The following is a 20,252-nucleotide window of genomic DNA, read 5'->3' on the forward strand; positions in this document are numbered from 1 at the left end:
CTAAATCAAACACTTCTAAGATTTCCTACAAGATACTTTCTCTGACTATTTAACTCATAAATGTTCAATTCAGATCTTTGCCTAGAAGGAGATAGCATATCATCTGCTACACAAGTAATTACTTTCCTCTTATTTTGAACTCCTGCCAACTACTTGTGCAGGGGCCCGTGTTTGCCCTGCAGGCCGAACAATTTTTATGAACATTTTTCAACAACCTCACTCTCCAGTTTAGATGGTACACACTGAAGCTTGCTGCCAAACTGTTACCCACTTCTCAAAGTTTTGGTCAAAAACGCTAATTATATAGAGTTGAGAAAACTCAAATGCTTAATTACTGAAATTACATAGTTACCAGTGGACGTTATAATAAAAATAGGCATTGACTTCTGAAAGAGAAACATAACCTCAGGTTTATCAAAATTATCTGACAGAAGTTTTCCTGTAAGATGTCAAAATAATCATTTAGTAGTGAACTGAGCGTTAGCATTGCTCCATTTTCTTTGCTTTTGCCATCCAGTCTGGTTTGCTCCTGATATTATCTGTGGAGGAGGGCTAGAACAAAACAGTTGCAGTTATTTCTGCAACCATTTACTGGGGACTGTCAGAAAACTAAGGCTGCAAAACCAGGTTAAAGGTATACTGTTTGGTAGCAAGTCCTCCTGGGCTACTGTGTCATCATTTCTAACTGGAAGGTTTTTTTTTTTTGTTTGTTTGTTTTGTTTTTGTTTTTGTTTTTTTTTTTTTTCCAAATAAATCAAACATTCAAAGCCCCCCAGAAGGGAGCAAAATAACCAACCAACCAAGAACCAAATGGGCTAAGCTTGACTCTCAACCTGCAGAGTGGCGGAGCAGATATTTGGGAAGTTTGGATTTGTTTTTGTTTCCCTGTACAGAGTCACAGAATTTTTAAGGTATGGCTTCACAGGGAAGAGATATAGTGACAGTCAGAGCTTAATAGAAAATGAATCCTTTAGTTTTACAAAGGAGATAAGAAAACTGAGCAGTTACAACTAAACAAGAGAGCGAATTGTGCTCCAATGTGGCTGAGGGAAGCTGAACAGGAATTGAGTACATAGATTAGAAAGTTGCAGCTGACACCAAAGTGACTCAGCTTTCCCAGGCGGTAAAGCTGAACAATTAGGCAGGCAGTGTTGCAAACTAAACAAGCAAGCTGCCTCCCTCGCCTCTCTTCTCCTTTAGAAAACTGCTTAGACTTGCTTGTAAAGAACCAGTAAAATGCATTCAGTACCCCTTACGGCTTCGGCTGGTTGCTGGGTAGTCTGCGGCTCTAATCAGACACACTCTCTGAGTACATATATGCAAGGAATAATGATTTGAAATGAGTATGTGAACTAATCTTAAAACTCTGGGTGATTCTGGCTGTTTGCCAGCATGTATCATTTCATATGGGTGAGTCAAATACCGTTACATGATTTGTTGCATTAATTCCTGTGGATTCCCATAGAAAAGCAATTTCCAAACCGGTCTTCTGTGAGCTGTGCAAGTTTGTCAGCTACTTGGTCCTGAGAAACGTCACCTTTTTCAGCAGCCATGATGGATTAGGTTGTCTCCTCTGATTCATTGTTGCCTCCCAACTCTTGCCATCCACGCTAGCTTTCTTAGCTGTGCTAGTATGACCAGTTTTGATGTTGTGCTGGGAATACTTCCGGGTTAAAAACAGCCCAGTAATACATACATATATATATATATATATATATACATATATACATAGTATCCCTACTATTAATTTTAACTTGAATCAGTTCCTTGGTTGGATTCTTTGAGTGTTTCCACACTCAGTAGCACCCTTGCAATGGAGGAAGCTATCTGGTTATAGGAATAGCTGGTGATGAGGTGAACCAATTCAGCCAGGCTTGAGCTGGTGCAGTTTGCCAGCTAAAGAACTGTAGTTTCACATTGCTCTTGTTTTAAGTCTGTGATTCTGTGACACAGTAAATCCTAGTATAGGATCCTGCTATTAGATCAAAACATGACAGAAAGTGTTGATGCAATATGAACTGGTGCTGAGGGTTCAAGTTTGTTCCAGTATTTTGCAAGCTTAACTTTGTAGTAGCATATTTTATGAAAATCAAGTATTGCCCACGTCACTCCAGCTTTATGGTGCATCAGATAACATCTGTGCTCCTGTAGCCAACAGAAAGCTGACCTGAAAGAAGTCCAGTATAAACATCCATACTGTGTACTTTGGCGATGCAGTACGATTGTAATCACGTATTTGCACCTCAACTGGATCTGTTAAGTACTGCTAGGTAACCTATAACCAACAGCACAGAACCATAACCTAAACCCCCTAAGCCTATTGTTTACCTGTGTTTATAAAGTCCCTTGACACCACTGGCAATGTTTTGGATGCCTGTAAAACCCTCCCCCTTGCCCCCCCCACCCCCCAATAATCAACCACCACCCACACCACCAACATCACCAACAAACAACAAAAAACCAACCACATTAAACTGCTTCATTAAATATTTTATTCTTCTTGACCAGAATGCTCAGACACGGCTGACATTGTGCTGTTTATTGTCTGCATGATGAAGGTGGACAGTGATGTGGTTTATTTATAGGCTCTTTAGAATGAGTAAGAGAAGTAATGCTCATCTGAGTCAGAATCATAAAACAACAAAATAAAAGTGTTCCAAAAGGTAAATGTATCAACATTAATGCATTCCTGAAAAGTCTTTAGAACTTCTACAAATCAACAAATATCAACAGGTACCTGAGAAAAAGCAATTCTGACTTTCTGCAGGCATGCAGAGGTAAGGTTTAGTAGTTCAAGCTACTTGTTCCTTGTCAAAGAAAAATAAAACATTTATATTTCTTGAAAAGCATGGGAGAGAATAGAGCTTCTGTAAAATCTAAATTTTACATCTAACTACAAAAAGTAAGTCATAGGTATGGCAGAGGAGTGGGCCGGAGTGCTTCTCTATTGGCCAATTTCAGCAAATACATCAGATTTTTAGGCCTTCAGAGAAGCTGGTATAACTTTAAGCATCATCTGCTGAAGAACAGAAAGATGAGCGAGACATACATTATAGCATTGCTTTTTCCAGACCTAGTAGTTCTACAAATATCCTTCCAAAGAAGTGGTGTGGTGTTTTTTGTTGTTGTTGGTGTTTTGTTTGCTTTAAGAAGTCAGAGAAAGGAATGGGCTTTTGCTCAACTATTCCTCCCTGATCTTATGCTTGCGGCATGATGCATAAATATTTGTAATCATAGTCATTCAACATTTTTGCATGTTTTTTGTTGCTGTTTATTTAATGAGCTTTTCAGCCTTACAGACTGTTGAATTACAGCAGTGCAGCTTTCAAGCAGAATGCAGATATTATTGGTGCAGTGTTATTTAACAGGGAGAGATCTAAAGGAAGATGCTTGTCTATGCAAGTGCTTGCACTCCATTATCTATTGTTTGACATTGGCTGCAGTTTGTTTGACCCAACCCTTCTCCAGACTTTTGGCGCCCCGGGAAAATAAGTAGCCTCCATAAATATTATGTTGACATTTAATTGTTGTGAATTTCTCTGATAAATAGTGTTTGGAGGCACTTGCGTTTGAATGGCTCACTGTTAGTGTAATTTATGCCAGAAAGACACTAAGGAACAGACTACCGGGTAGTATTTACTTCTTTCTTTTGTTCGTATACAGTACTGAACTATTGTTCTGCCTGGGTAAATTTAAATGAACTACTATTGTTGGCTTTTTCTTTTTGGTGTGTCATCTGCAGAATTTATTGAAGAATCAACAATGGGTTACCTGCAGTGATGTGTGTTTGTGCTTTTTTTTTACCATTTTGTGAATATTTTCTTGTTGTTGTTTGTATTACCTTCTCCACCACCGAGTTATTTTCAGTGTCTTGTTTATGACATATGTCTCATGGCTACTAAGACACCTTCACTAATCATAACGTCAGGTAGTTTAGAGAGAACCAGGTTTATGGGATAGTCCTATAACAGCCAATGGCAGTGAATGGAGATACCATAGCCTTTTCCCTGCTGAATAGTGCTGTGACAAGGAAACTCCATTTTAGTGTTATATTTCTCTTGACTGCGTTATTGGTCTTTATTTTAATAAGTGGGACAAAAACGAGACTTCAAATTTATTTACCTGTGATGTGTGTGAGTGTGTGTACCTATAGTTCTTTAGGAGTGTTTACAGACAAATACAGGTTTTATCCTGTAAAGCTGAGCTTGGATACAAGCTCGAGTTAATAATGAGAAGAAAGGTGTCTTAACCTCCCCTTATAGTGTATATATTTGATGATTGTAACAGTGCCACATACTATATTGCACTGGAAAGTGCTGGGCTCTTCCTTCCTTTTCCACCATGAAGCCTTCTCCAAACTGTATAACTGTTTTGATTTCTTGAAAGAAATTAGTACATGTATCTTTGAGAGCAAAAGTGCAATCATTAAATGATAGGAAGTATTACTTAACGTGGTGAGAGCATATGTAAGAAGAGCGAAAATGATTTATACTATTTGAATAAGTTTGTCTCTTCTGGATACTTTCTGGTTTATGTGAGTTTAGTCAGAAGTATTATGTGCTTAACTTAAAATGTCATAGGTAAAACCACTCGTTATATTTGGGGCCTTTTGACTTTGAAGTTCTGAGCAGATTGATTCAATATTGTTTGTTTCTCTGGAAATATTTAAAATATTTGTCAGCACATGTCAAAATGAGACATGTTAATAACATACACATTTAAATAGTTTAGCGATAACTGTGAGGAAGCTTGCCTCCAAGAAAGAAATTTAGTTCTATTTTTAGTTTTCTCTTGAATAGTTTGGTTAGACACTGTCTGCCTTGCGCAAGTGAGTCATCAGGGATCCCTTCTCCTCTTGATTCCTAGAACACCCTACCCATCCATAAACATTTAAGTATGTAATGTGCAGAAGTAACTAGGAATTAAAGTGTTAAAACATCTTGGTTCGACCCACTTCCAAACCTACATATTGGTTTCCTGGCCTTGTAATTAAAAAGTATGATGAATACTTAGCAGTTTTCCACAGTTAAGTTTTATTGGGGAAGAATGAAAGATTGGTAATAAATTTCTGTCCTGTTGAAACAGAAGATCAGAGAAGACTTACGGCCTAGGCCTTATGATTTCTAATTCTGCTTTAACATACCAAAACTTATCCCTTGCTTCACCTCTAGTGTAATTTTATTCTTCAGTATTCCAAGAACATACCCATATACCCCTGCCGTGGATTGAATGTGGTACATATGCTGTGTGAAACTGAATTTAGCTAAGATAAAAATGGTTTGTCTGCCAATAGCAGACAGGGAAAAAGAAAGTTTAAAAGTGAACATACAACAGCTGGTTGTCTGTTTTAGAGCTGGATATGGGGTAAACACAGGGTATGAGCATCCCCGAAGATTATGACAGTTTATAGCTGAATCCAAACTTTGAGTTGTTCCTATCACTGTTATAGCCTTAAACAAAGTCTGTGCTCAAAAACTTACAGACCTTAGAAGACTAATTTGTGTATAAATTTAATGGAAGTATGACAATGCATGTCCTGACGTATAAATAAACATGGTATTAGAATTCATATGGAAAATCTTGGCTTTGATTTGCTTCTAATTGTATTTCTGCTTTTTCATTGGAAGCTTGAATATCTATTAAACTACCATGCCAGATCTGCTGTAGACTAATTGAATTCTACAGTAACAAAAATGCCCTGATTTATTCATGTTATCACTTTCTGGAAAAAATTAGGTGTCTCAGGTGAGCATATGCCATATTGAGTCATCTCTGTCACCTATTTCTCCCCTGAGTTATACTCAGTTTTGGCCAGATTCATTCTGGATATGGGAGACAGTCAATCTCATCTTATTTATGAGGTCCTATTTAGCCACCTAGCACTGTGCTGATCATCTTTTCTATGTGATGAAAGGCTATAAACCAGAACGCTGTTTGTGTAGCTTAAAAATATCCTTGTGTTCACATTGAAATGAAAGCAAAATGTAAAGACTGTATAATGAGTTAGTGAAAATGTGTGATTTCCTACGAGTTTTAATTGAAGACCTTTTAGTTTGAAAGTTTAGAACATTTTCAACATCAGTTCATATTAAGATCATCTCATTGCTCTGGGAGAGGAGGACTCAGAAGTTGCAGAGTCCTTGAATCATGTTACTATTTAGGGACACATGATATTAATAGAACTTGATTTTTAAATACTTTTCAACCTTTATCTTTACTTAAAAAGTTAAATGTAATGTCAAGTTCATTCTTAGTTTGAATGAGCAAGGGAATAGAATAAAACCTTAAGACTTCAGCTTCAGTAGAGGAAGGTTTCAAGGGGAAGGATCTTGAGGAAAAGTAAAATTCATAGAAGTTTAGAGATTACTATGTTTTTTCATTCCAAGTAATGAAAAACAGTATAGCATCTTTACATACTGTGACTCTGCAATGAAGTGGCCTCAGAAGGATACTGTTTAAATCTCTGTAACAACAGCGTAAAGCCTCACAAGTGACAACAGATGTGATTTCTCACAGTGAAGTGCATTCTTATCATTTGACAATGATTAACGTTATGATGATCCTCTTGGCATGGAACTGAAATTTTTCTACATTGTACAGGCTATATTAAATCTGTCTTTAGCTGGCACCCATGCCTTACTGAAATTGGCAGGCTACCACATGCACGGGACCAATTCCAGCTTTCTTCATGGGCATGAGTGCAAAAATCTCCATATGATGTTTCACTGATGAAAATTATTTGATGGTTCTCACAAGGAGGCTGCTGCATAATGCAATTCTGTATCTCAGAAAAAAGTGCTTTGTGGCCCAGTTTTGGATTCTACTTACTACCTCAGTCATCTTTATCCAATCCATTAAGATACAATAATATTTAAAGGCACTACAGTTTCTGGTTGTACTGTGAAGTCATGATTCAATCTGAAAGATCAGAAAATCTTGTAGCTTTGTGAGACTGCAGATCAGAGATGTAAGAAATTGTCAAGCTCCAACAGTCAATTCATTCCATCTGTGAAAGCGTGGTGTTGGACTACAGCTTCTGTTGAAATGGACAGAATGAAAGAGGTTTGGGGTTTTTGAATGAGAAAAAAGAAATATAGTAGTTTTGGAGGCCTATTTATCATGATACAGTTGATGGTATGCCCGTAGACCACAGAACTTCAGCCTGTGATTGTTCCATCAAACCCATAATTTAATAAATTAACCTGGTTCTGGTCTCACTTACACCAGTTTAACTGGAGGCTATCGAATTACATCACAATAAATGAGAGTTCAAAACAGATTTACTTGATTGTGACAAAAGATTGCAGTATTTCATGGATGCAGTGGAATTTGGCTAAGGTTTATTGGTCACTCTTTTTTCTGAACACTGGGCTATGTCAAGTATGTTGTAATTTTTCAGTTAGCTGTTACTGCAAGTGATTCTTCTCTTGCATTGCTAAGTGAACATGCTACCTGATAGGAAAAGAAGGATTTCCTGAGGCTGCTTTTTTTTCCTCTTTTTTTTTTTTCCTTTTCTCTTTTTTTTCTTCCCAAAAGGAAAGAAACATGTTTACCTCCCTTTGTCTATCACTTGGCTGGAGCTAGAAGGAATAACATAGAAGCAGGCTGCAACAAATTTGCTATTTATTGCCATGATTTTGGGTTTTTGCCAGTCCTGCTAATGAGCTTTGTTTTTGACAGACAGTAAAGGTGGGCCCCTGTGTTCCCATGGACTTGATTGCATCCCAGTTTGTCACAAAAATTATTTTTAACAATAAAATCAGCAGGTTGTAAGTTGTATTGTGATCACCATGAGTAGATCTCATCGTCTTTAAAGCAATTGTGAAACTTTCACTGTGCAGTTGATGGGAATTAGACACTGGAAGAAAAAAAAGTCAGTTGCAGAGCATCATCCAGGCAGTTGATAACAAAGCAAATGGTAGAAATGAGAAACTTCAGACCACTGCAATCATACATCTGGATACCTTCTGCACTGTGCTTTCCAGCTCTGTTCTAGTGCTAGGGTGCTTCATTTTAAAATCTTAATTTAGTGATTTCTCTGTTGTCATTAGAAGAATGGGAACAGAAAGGAAGGGAGACACAGATGGGAAGGGACAGTTTATCTGTATACCCCGCATAAACCAAATAGCTACATTACAATCCTTCTAATGTAGCATGCAACTAGCATGATATGCACAATATTGTACAGTGTTTGATATAATAGAAGCCTATACTACATTAGGCTATGAAGCCTTAAATGTTGCACTTAAATTTTTGTAGGTAGCTGAAGGCTTCTCACTGTACACGCTCAGCGCTGCTAAAAGTGTCTAACAAATAAAAGTTAGTTTTGTTTTTTCCCTGCTGAGTTGCCTCAGAGGAAAGTGTCAGAAGCACAAAAGCCTTTGTTGCTTCATTTCATGATTAAATCCAGCCTTCCCCATTGAAAGAGCTCTTGTCTTTTGCATTATTACCCTGTTACAAAATGTCTCTCTTCCCATCACAAATATTTCAGTTTCCCTATGCTTCTCTTCCTAATTAACACTGAAAGCCATTCCTAACATTGAGTCTAGAAGCTGCCATGCCTTCAAGTGTAAAGAATTAAACTCAGCAGTTACATATTTAAATGAGATGTTTTGCTCAGTAAACTATCTCTGTACCAAAAGTAGACTGTTAATGAGCAAATGTAGGCTACCATTTTTAATTTTTAATTTCATTATCTAGAAAGTGCCGATGCCTACATTTGTGATTGCAGCTACCCAGATTGCCATATCTGTGTAAATGAATTATGAAAGTGAAAACTCATTAAGGCATTATCTGAGCAGCAATATATTGCCAATTATAGTGATGTGGTTATTCAATTATAACACTTCCATTTGGGCTCATTGTACTCCAAGGTACCTTTATTTTTCTGTTTACATTACAACTTTCCTAACAAATATGGTAAGCCTAAAAAAAAAAATCAAATTTATGCTGTGGGAAGAATTATTAACACCAGAGGTTATGTTGCTTAGCTCTGTCAGCTTCAGTCCACTGCTATGGATACAGTAACCTGTGCTTGATTCTCTTACCTCCCCACCCTATTTTGGAAAGAAGAGTTACCTTCAAGCTATATTGTTTGAAGGAATCCAGATGCTTTCAAGGCTCTGGTTTATTAGCACAGTTAAAGGGATTGTGGCATGAAGTAGGAATGGACTGTCAGAGCTGGGCTGGAAGTAGTAACTCACTGCTGAAACTGGGATATTGAGGAACAAAATCCCTATTTTGTGTTGAAAAGATTTCCCTTCACTGAAGCTGACAAAAGGAAAAGAAATGTTATCCCCACTGCCACTAACTGTGCTGCCAGTGTTGGAGCTCTGCTAACAGCAACATACGATCGCCTCCCTCCCTCAGTGCAACTGCAACAATAGAACACGCTGAATCAAAGATTCGGGGTTTTACATTCGCTTGGCACCATGCTAACTTAATCAAGATTGAACTCGCTCAAGGATTTTTTCCATAGAAATAGGACAACAAGACGTGCTGGTACCACGCCCAGAATATGACTCACAAAGAGAAAGCAGCAGAGAAGAGTGGTTTTTTCCTTTCACAAAATCCCTCACTTCCTTTCAAGGTTATGCACTTGTTTTTGTTTCTAAATGTGTTACTTGATTCTCTTCCTATTAATGTTTGGAAAAAGAATCTTAAAGGTAGATGACAGTAATATTTCTGGAGCGGGCTGTCCCCCCCTCCATTTTTCCTGCAAGATGAGTGTTACATTCTTTCTATGTTTGGTCACTTAAGTACAACATGAAATCCTGACATGACTGCAAGCGCTCTTCACTCCTCACTAAAAGGGTTAGTCCTGGCAAAACAGACCAAAAGATACCAATAGACTCTCTCTCAGAATTCATTCATTAGCATTAGAAGTATTGTGACAGACAAGTCTCCTCTTGATGATAAGGTATTTCACACTTAGCTTAAACCTAAAGGCTAGCTTTTCCCCCTGTGCAGGTGCTAGTCATTTTGGATCAGTCAGCTTCTAAACAACATACCGCTCAAATCACCCTCCTCTTAAAAACGCTGATCAATATCTTTGTCCTACTTATTACAGAATGATTAGGTTGCAAAGTCCTAAACTCACACTTAGTTGCAGTAACTTGGTATAAACTAGGTCATTGTTCCATATTCTTGTGAATGTAGTATTTTCTGTCTGTAGTAGTTCGTTATGACCGTATTGCTTATTCTGTCTGTAGACATGGCAATCAAACAACTTCTCAAACATTTCAAGCAGTTCTGTGAGCTCCAGTAACACAAAAACTTTTATGTTTCTTGGACTTTTAAACAAATAAATACCAGTTCTGAGAGCAAGAGAGAGAACTAGTACCTGACCGAGAATAAAGGCTTAATTTTCAGTTTCAGTTGATTTAGTTTTGGTCGTGTCACTGTGTTTTGCTAGCAAGAGAGTTTCTTTTAACCCTTCATGTCTCAGAGAAAGAGATTTGAATGATTGGTGGTGCTGAGGTACTTCTACAATAAAATCTGGTAAGTGAAGCAATACACTTCAGATAAGCTTATGTAAATGGGGTTTTAGGAAATGTACACTTACTGGGTGGATGGCTCATTGCTGTATTATGCAGGAAGTATTACAAGTTATTTAAAAAGAATAGTTAAGACAAAAAATGGATCAAGCAAAATATATATTGGAAATATGAAATATATATCTTAACGCCAAATACCAGGATTTGTTTATAGGCCCAATATTTTGCTTTAGATAAGAAAGAAAGAAAGAAAAAAAGAAAGAAAGAAAGCAAGCAGCAGCAGAAGTTGCACACGTTCATGTTACTACCATGGGACACATTTCTGTGTCTCTGTGACTACTGTTGATTCTGGATGATATAACGTGTACCGAATGATGGATCAGAATTGATGTTTAGTAAGGTTTATAGCTGAGGGGTATACACTGTTGATAATTCCAGCATCTGCAATGTCAGGGTTGATTTCTTTGCTGGCTTTTCATTTTAAGTAGGCTTCCAACTTATTATTTTTTCTTCAATGTCGAAGGTAGCAAAACCAACTAACCAAATCACCTGACTAGCAAGTTATGTTGAATTTTCCTCATCTCTGCTCCTGCTTTCCTCTGCACTTTCTGATTATTCTGTGTTTCCCCCAGTATGTCTGTATGAGACTTTGTTTTTGTGTACTGACTTCTATGGCCTCTAAAACTCGTAGTCTCTGGTAAAACTGATTAAAATTTTAAAATTCTTATTCCATAAAAAATGCTAAATTCTATAGGGCTCTTATGCGACTGTAAGCTGTTACAACATTGTGAAGTTTGTGCATCTTTTACTTTTCTGATATTTTACACAATCAGTAAGAGTTCCAGAGAAATGTTATTGACTTGTTCAGGTGATTTATTGCAATGGGACTTGGCCAAGTCCACCTTGCAAAGACATGGGAGTGGTCTGTAGTTAAAAATGACAACACACTGGGGGAACAAATTCTCTCCTCTTCCCTCCCATCCTACAAAAAGAAAGATTTTGGACAGTGGCCAGATTTGAAAACTAGATATACATAGGGTTCACAGAATGGATATTTTATTACAGTTTAAGCTAATAAACACAGTCTTTACAATAAGAAGTTTTTATAATGGATATAGGTGTGTACATCACAACCTTCCACCCTCTGCATACTCACATAGACTAGCATCTCATTACTGTCTAGCTATGAATTGTATGTGTCTGGGAACAATGATTGCTTCAAGTTCTAAGCTGTCAATATGACTTTCCCAGATGAACATCCAAGTAGGCGTAAATGTCATGATAAGCATGCTGTCTTCATGTATCACAAAGTTATTATCTCCTTATTGCTGATTCTTATATAACTATGCTTTTGGCTGATAAAATAGAATAAATAACTACTTTTTTTCCATAACTAACTGTTCTGATATGTTTCGATGTGGGTGAAAATTCCTCTTACTAATAGTGATATTTTTTTCTTGAAAATCTGGTAAATCTGAGTGATACTTTTTCACATATTGATGTTTGAAGGTGAAATTTAGAATGCTTTAGAGCAGTTAGATATGTGACGTTAAATAAACCAGCATCAGTTACATTCACCAGCATCAATTGACCTTCAAAAAGTGTGGAGAAAGAAATTAAATGGAATTCTTTTATTTAACAAAATGTAAGAAGGTAAGATTAATCGTTAGAGACAGGGGCACTGTGTACTTAATCTACCAAAAATGTATCTGAGTGGCTGGAGAGAAACTAATCCACTGTTTTTGAAAGGTAAAACACCTTTTAAAACATAATATTTTTATTCATTTTTTTTCTGTCAGTTTTCTGAAATGCAATAACATTAGACTCATAATAAATAGCAGAAAAGTACAAAGGAATAATAAAAACTATGGCATGAAATTGATTGTATAGACAAAAATTGCAAACTAAACTAACATCAAAATATGCCACAGATATACCTGAAAATATTTCATGTGCTAATGCTGACTGGGAACTCTGTGACTGACTGGGCAGTGAGGTGCTAGGGACTGTATTTGATATAGCTTTCACCAAATAAAAAATGTAATTTTTTATTTTTTATTTTATATTGAAATTAAATGCATTTTTTCATAGTCCATAGTCATTAATATTTGGAAGTAAATTTCAGTATTTGATAATACTCAAATATTTGTCTCAGTAGTCTTCTGGACAGCCTAGCAGATATTTAAGTTTTTTAAATGGTTTTGATGCACAGTTCTTTTCACATCTTTCCTGATGCACTTTCTGCTGTGTACTTGTATGGAATGCGATTGGTGGATATTTGGTGTTCTTGGAACATGCTAAAATATACAAAGGTAAAGACAGTAACACAGGTAGTCTTTAAGCTTTTTCCATGGAACATTTTCATGTGTAGGTTCCTCTTGTGCACGTGCTTCTCTTCGTAGGTGTGTGTGGTAGAAGTGAATTTAAGTCTCCAATAACACAAGCCTTTGAGTTTCAATCCTTTGTTTTCTGTCTAATCCTAAACATTTCAGAGGATAACTTGTTAAAGCATGCCATGCCATGTTTGTATAGACAAATATAGTTTTTTTTTTTTTTTTTTTTTTTTTTGTGCATATATGAGCTATCTATAAAAGAAAAACAAAGACACCCCCAACACCCACTCCTGGGATTTGGCAGCAGCACAATTTATATGTGTATGTAAAAAGAAACAGTATTTAACAGCACTTCTCAGCACTTCTCTCACCTTAAATACTCCCTCTGGCTCTGGCTGTGCTCTTGTACAGGTTATCAGAATGCATGTTTGCAAGTATCCATATTTTTAAAGAGGTTTGAATTATCTGTGACACAGATTATATGCATGAAGTTACAGTACTTCATGGACACTCAACACTTTCTTCATTTTAAGGGTTGAAATTAATCTAACTGTACTTAGGCACTCCTTAGAACAGAAGTGATTGGGATATACATTTTCTCAAGACACTTATAAAGTAAATCTAAAACTGAAAAATTCCATATGCAGAGGTTTGAAATTCCTAGGGATTCACATACAGGTCACATGCACAAAACAGAGGACGTATCCAAAAACACTGGTACAAACACTGGGTTACATTAAGCCTTTCTCTGAGCCTGTTCATACCAAACCTGTTTCTTGAAGTGTAACAGACATATCAATAGCTCCAGGCAAATAAATCAGTAAATAGGCAGTGCACATTCTGACAAAGTGTGAAAACTGCACCTTTCAGATAGGTATTGTTGGTGCAGAATATCCCAGGGAAAAAGTAGGGAAAAAAAAAAAAAGGAAAAAAAATCCTTGCAAACGAAAAAGCAAGGTCATTAAGCTCCTGTATGAGTTTTATGCTTATAAGCACTTATTATTATTACTTAGAGTACAGCAGCTAAGAATATTTTAGAAGTTTCTAGGAGTTAGTCTCTTTGCTTTTTAGGTTGCACACTGCTGGTGTAGCTGCTGGGTGGTGCTTCTTTCCAGGAGGCAAAATCTGACCAATGTGGTGAAATACAGAATACTGATAATCAGAGACAAACAAACAAACCAACAACAGAACTGAAATACAATAAAGGCTTGGGGCACTTCATACGTGAACTTACAGGCTGTCAATACTCATTTTATGTAATGTTTACTCCTACTCCAAGCAAGATTTTTTTTTTTTTTTTTTAACAAGGTCTTTCTTGTAGCTTTATGTCTTTTTGTGTCAGGGTCAGGAGTAGATGCTTGAAATTTCTAATCTCTTCTTGTCAGATCAGTGCATGGAAAAATCAAACAATGTTGCCTGCTACTTTTAAGCCTCTCAGAGACCTTCTTTTTCAGTGGCTGTGGGAGAACGAGAATGTGAAAATGTTCAAACCAATCGTTCTCCAGGCACCTCTCAGTGTTCATGTGATCCTCAGTGCTCAAAGGCTTTCAGAAGAAAACACGGGGAGGAAAAGATTTCTTATTTCTTTTTCTACTTTAAAAGATCCTGCTGATTCTACTTGTCCATTACTGCCATATTTGGATAAAACAGAAAAAGCTCCTGTGCATAGGTTTAACTATTCTAAATCGGTTTCTGAGCATGTTGTTTTCAGCTTACCTCTGTGAAGAGCACAGCTGTGTGGGGGACATAAGAAGCCATGCTCAGGAGTGGCTGACTTTTTGTCCTAGTTTTCAGTTAAATCTCAGATAAAATTGAGAAATGAAGGCTAGAGTTTGATGTAATAATTAGGATGTTTGTGCCCAGCTTTTTACTTCTGAGAGAAGCTAAGCAGAGAAGTTTCATATGCTTTTGTTAGACTTGCCTCAGTCTGTGATGTTGAGAAATTCCACCATTACAAGATTCCCCTCAGATATAAATGCACGTAGCACTAATTATTTCACACAGGAAACAAACTCAACTCTTCATCTTCTCAGCTGTTTTCTTTTTCTCAGATCTATTTACACTTAATTGTGTTTCTGCAGCTCTTTCATCATATCCTGTAGCTTAGAGCTCCTCCTAGTTCTTGTTCAGCACTTTTTTCTAGATATTTATTCCATGTTTGCTCCTTGTGCCAGTTGTGGAAAGCTTAACATTCTGCCAGTTTAAGTAGAGCTTCAGACCGTATCTCTAGAAATTGTTGGACTTTTGTTGTCCTTGGCTTTTCTTCCTTTCCTTTTCTCTTCTTTGAACAGTTGCTTTCTTGTTGCATTTTTCTGTGTGCCTGATTTAACCCTTGGTCTTGAAAAATGTGCTCTAGCTTTTTGGACATATCTCAAAATAACATAAGGATAACTGCCAAGTTCTTATTTTTAAAATAAGACCAGCAAGAGAGTATGAAATGATTCACCACTTCCTGGCAAGTGTAATTATCACTGCAATCACCATTCATTATCTATTTGCACCCTTCAAAGATGAGCTAAATATTACTGTAAGTTCAGAAAGTTATCATTTCAACTGAACCAACTGAAAAAAAAAACAAAACACAAAAAAAAAAAAAAAAAAAAAAAAAACCTCAAACCATAAAACAAAACAACAACAAAAATGCCACCACAGCGCAGGTGTGTTCTTTAAGCAGGCTGATCTCCAAGACTGCTGGAGCTGCCTTCCTTAGAGTGACCTGTAAGAAATACATCACATCTTTGTAAAAAACTGTATGTGCTGAGATAGCTGCTATAGAAAAGACAATATTTCAGTCTGTTTAGCTATCGTATTTGTCATTATTGGAAGCTGACTGCTGAAGTGAGAAACCAGTTTCACACTAGTAGGTCATTTATTCACTGTCTGAACAGGGACACTAGAGATCCAGTAATTATGTCTAGTATTCAGTTTGCATATTTATTTAATCTCCTCTTTCAAGCAAATTATATGTAGCTTTCATTCCTACAGACGCTTCCTGGCAATTATCTTGAAACAAATAAGGTGTCTATTTTAACCTGAAATAGCTGTAATTTCTCAGTATTTTGAACCTCATAAAAGTGACTCAAACATAATTGATTCTGCCTATAAGCAAACTACTGTGGGATGCAGTCACTGCAATGAATGTTTAAAACAAAATCCAAACTTGGTAACACACCAATGCACTCATTTCTGTTAATTTCTCAGTTAACTTGCATTATGAGATCTTTGGGGTAGGAATCAGCTTTTTGTTCTTTTTGTATAGCAATTGTTACAAAGGTGTCTTTACCACTGGGAATTTTAGGTACTATTACAACAAATAAACATCGTTAGTAAATTGTTTAAAAATCTTGGGATACATGAAAACTTTTCCAAGGTGTTATGAATAACTGCTATTTTTTACTAATTTGTACCAGTAGTTATATTTTAATATTTCAGCTGTTATTTTTTCCATGTCATCTGAGCTCTATTCATATGCAGGCAGAGCAGGTACAGAGAGTTGCGTTTACTTACCTGGTCCGGTGGTATTCAGCTCTAGTTGAAGGTCTCTCCTGTGACCTTACATTCTTGTATGTTAGAGTCAAAAACTTCCAAAACCAAATTTCATGCTGGAAAAATACTAAAAATATTAAAAATGAAGGAATCAAATGGTGTGGAACAAAAAAATTCTAAGAGTGATGAGAGGTGAGGAGGGAATGACTTCAGTGGAAGCCATAAGGGAGGGAGAAGACCTGGAACTCTGCAGAAGCTATGGGTGTAGGAATGGTTCCCAACCCAAATTATCCCCTAAACCTCTTCAGTGAGTATGTCCTGCTGCTTAGTAATTACGAAAGGACAAAACAGTATTTCAAAATAGGCTGAAGTTTTAGACTGAGTGAATATGTTTTCTGTCTGGAAGGACTATGTCAAAGTGTAGATATTTCAGTACTATTATATCAGAAAAATGAATGAATGGATATCTTGTGCATCATAATGTTCAGTCTAGAATCTCTGATGGATTTGTCTTTTTAAATTTCACAGTATCAGAAATGTTAGAAAGTAAAGTAGATTTCATTTCAATTCTCCATCGGAGTATGCAGCTAGGAAGAGCTCTGAACACTTCCCATGATTCTAGATCTTGTTTTTAGAGTCCAGAACAGTTGTATCTTTGACCTCTTCTCCAGGCTACCTGTATGAGGCTGACTTGTGAAATTTCAGTACTATTCCTCCTTACACCTTACGCCTAGTTAAAGACGTTAGTGAAGAGTCCTTTGAGAAACTGAACATGATAACTTCCCTTGTTTTTGTAGCATCAACTGAAGGGAAGTTATTGACAGAAAATGATCCTTTCATTGTAAATTGCTTAACTTGAAAGATTGCACTGTGCTGATATCAGGGAGAGGGTAGTTAATTTTACTTAACTCCAAATTCATCTAAAGTATATAAATATATATTTTAATTTAAAAAAGCAAGATGATGATTATAAAACAAATTACACATAACTTTGTGATTTTAGTGAGTCAGCCTGGCCAAATGTAGTGGCCTTCTTCTAATGCAGCCTTCTTAGAACATTCTCACGCAAGGTTCTTCAGTATTTCTCACTGGGATTTGAAGGTTTATTTGCGTTACTGACTAAGCAAAAGGCTGATATCACAGATAGGGTTTGTGTCAGCAAGCTGGCAGAACATAAGCTTTACTTTCCTGGCACAGATTACTTTAAGAAATTTATCTGGGAATACTATGCAGACTCAAAATCTGTCAAAAATGCGAATGATGGTGTGACAGAAACCACCTGCATAGCTCATGATGTTCTTGGATCAAAGTACCAGCAGGAAAATGCTGCAGTATTCCAAATAGTAAGTGTGGTTTTGGAACAAAGCAGTAAAATTTGAGAAAAAGTTGATATTTGCCTTTTGTCACCTTAAAGCAGTTCCCTAAATCTTATATCAAAGGATATACTGAATTTGTGGAAACTGTTAGAAAAAAATACTAAGTTACATATCCACAAGTTTACAAGATCTGTGAGACTAGGTCACCTGATGTATAAAAGGAATGAAAGAAAACATATTGTTAGATGTGGCTGCATAGGAAAGATTTGAAAAGCAGTCATTGCTAAAAAGTTACTAAAACAAAAAAGAAAATATGCTTGATACAGCAGAGGAAACAAAGAAAGATAATCTGTTCTTGCAAAGCATTTTAATCCATAAAAATCAAAGCACCTTTTGAAGGGGAGAAATTTCATCAGTTCCCAATGTTGAGACTTAAACAGTCCAAGTAGAAAGTGACCCATCTGAGATCAATCAATGGCCTAATCAAAAGCTCAGGGCTCTTAGGCTCTTAGTCTTATCTATCAGTCCACACTGTACAAAAAGGAAAAATAACCAGGTTATTTTTGCTATTAATCTTTTCCAAATGCCACTCATGTCACATAACAATAAATGTTCAGCGAAGTGATCAGCTTCCACCCCTGATATAGCATAAGCATGCAAGGCTTTGCAGTATTAGCAATAACAAGCTAAATCGCTGTAAAGTGACAATTGAAGCTGTTTCACAAGTGTTCAGATATCACCCTAAGGTCATAATTTTAGATTAATCTAAGAAAAACAGTGAGGATAGTGTACTTATCAGTCATAAGGCATGTAGTTTCCAAGGTGGTTTTATACAGTTGGTGAAACACTTTTTTTCCGATCTGTATTTATATTTTACCTGTAGTCAATGTCATTTTTAACGGAATGATTAAAACGAATTTTTAACGGAATGATTTAAACGGGGTCATTTATCACAACTGTTACTAATATAAAACTATTTCCTGGAAATGTGAAGGTAAGCTTTTGATATAGTTGGCTGAAATGAGAGTGTGAGTTTGGTGTGTGCTGTGTGGTGGCTCTGCCTCTTTAGACTTGTTTTTTCCTCTGCCATTGTCACTGAATGAATATAGTCACTTGCTTTGTAGTCTCTTTTGTTCTGTGGCTCTTTGAGAAACAAATCCATGTACTTGCTGGTAGGGCTCAGAGAACTTTCTAAGAATCATACACATATTGGAAATTATATTTGGCAAAGGGTTCCCGAATGTTTAGTGTCAAAATAGGAAGATGTATCCACTGGTTCTGAAATGCTCTGATGCAGGTCAATTTTTGTTCACAAGTTTGAAGTATTATTAACTTACAGGAAGAGCTGAGAATACAGTGGAGGGAAAAATTAGAATTCAAAATGATAGCTGTGGTTCAAAAACGCAGTGCTATTGCCAGTCTTTTGCCACATCTAGGCAGCAGTAATCAGCTGTACAAACACAGGCTGGAGAACAACTAGCTACGTTTCAATACTGCTGAAAAGCATCCACAAGGTAATGATAAACTTAAACAAAATTAACTAGTGTCATGCTGTTATGAAACAGGTAAATGCTGGGAGATAAAATCTCTGCTAGCACTTGTGAACTCCACAGCGATCCAGCTCCTGCAGTTCATGCTTCTCTTTCCAAACAGTGGGCATTGATTCTATTGCTTACAAAATGCTGTTTTTGTATATCTGATTTTGAGCTCCACATACAGTGTTAGTCTTAAGAGGTTTTTTGTCCTTCTTAATGTTCCTAGTGTCACTCTGAAGTGCAAAATGTTCTTTATTTGCAAATCTATCTGGTCAAGAGCAGATACAGTCTTTCATTACTATCACTCTATAATTTTCGTCCCAGAGCACCTTTTTTTTTTTTTTTTTTTTTTTAACTCAAAAGTTCAGATTACATATTTCAGTTGTAGGTGGAGTACAACTTTCTTTAGCATCTGCAATACAGTTTCTTAGTTAAGTCCCCTTGCCTGATCTAGCAGGAAAGTATTGATAATGTGAAGTGCATCAGAACCAGTTACTGTAAGAACTAAACCAACTTTCTGGCTTATTTTCTCACCGGTGACAGCCATTGCTAGAAGAGCCTGGTTTAAGTCTGCAATTATTCCTTCTGTTTCCAAAAAGTGTCAGCTAGGTTAGAGCTTTTAAAGATTCACTTCTTTCAGTCAGGTTATTTCCTTTGTTCTTGCTTTTGATACCCTGAGCTACTTAGAAGTGTAATTTGTCACGTTCCCCCATCCTGGCTTTATAACATGATCTTCCTCACAGCACAGTCACTCTTGGAACTCATCCCACAGAAGATAAGGCTCTTCAAACCGGGAAAATCCCTTCCTCTGAACATAAACAGTGGTTTACACAGCATTAGGAAAGACAGAAGTTATCAGAAGTAGAAAACAACTTGTTTTTATACAGAAATTCCTGTAATTTCCATCATCTTCCTTGCCTTTCTTTTCTACAAAATGATCATGCCGAAATAAGAGTTGACCTTACGTAGCCCGTAATGCTTTCCTTAGGCTATGTGTTTTTGTGACATGTTCTTAATCTAGTTTTTAAGCGGGTCCCTCTAATCTCACTAAAAGAATCATCTCCTAAGGGTCAAAGAATATAACAG

At 36.6% G+C, this 20,252-nt stretch overlaps 1 protein-coding gene and 1 long non-coding RNA gene across 5 annotated transcripts in view; one reads left to right on the forward strand and one right to left on the reverse strand.

The window, feature by feature from the left end:
• Positions 1–20,252, forward strand: part of PDE1A (phosphodiesterase 1A) — a 183,405-nt gene that overhangs the window by 35,725 nt on the left and 127,428 nt on the right. The gene's annotated exons all lie outside the window — the stretch shown is intronic.
• On the reverse strand, positions 14,166–16,642 carry LOC121072203. Its single transcript, XR_005821055.1, has 2 exons — positions 16,337–16,642; positions 14,166–15,545 (listed from the first exon to the last, which is right to left on the reverse strand). It is a non-coding gene; the product is annotated as an uncharacterized LOC121072203 (long non-coding RNA).

The sequence above is a fragment of the Cygnus olor genome, chromosome 6 (assembly GCF_009769625.2).
Source record: "Cygnus olor isolate bCygOlo1 chromosome 6, bCygOlo1.pri.v2, whole genome shotgun sequence".
NCBI lineage: Eukaryota > Metazoa > Chordata > Aves > Anseriformes > Anatidae > Cygnus > Cygnus olor.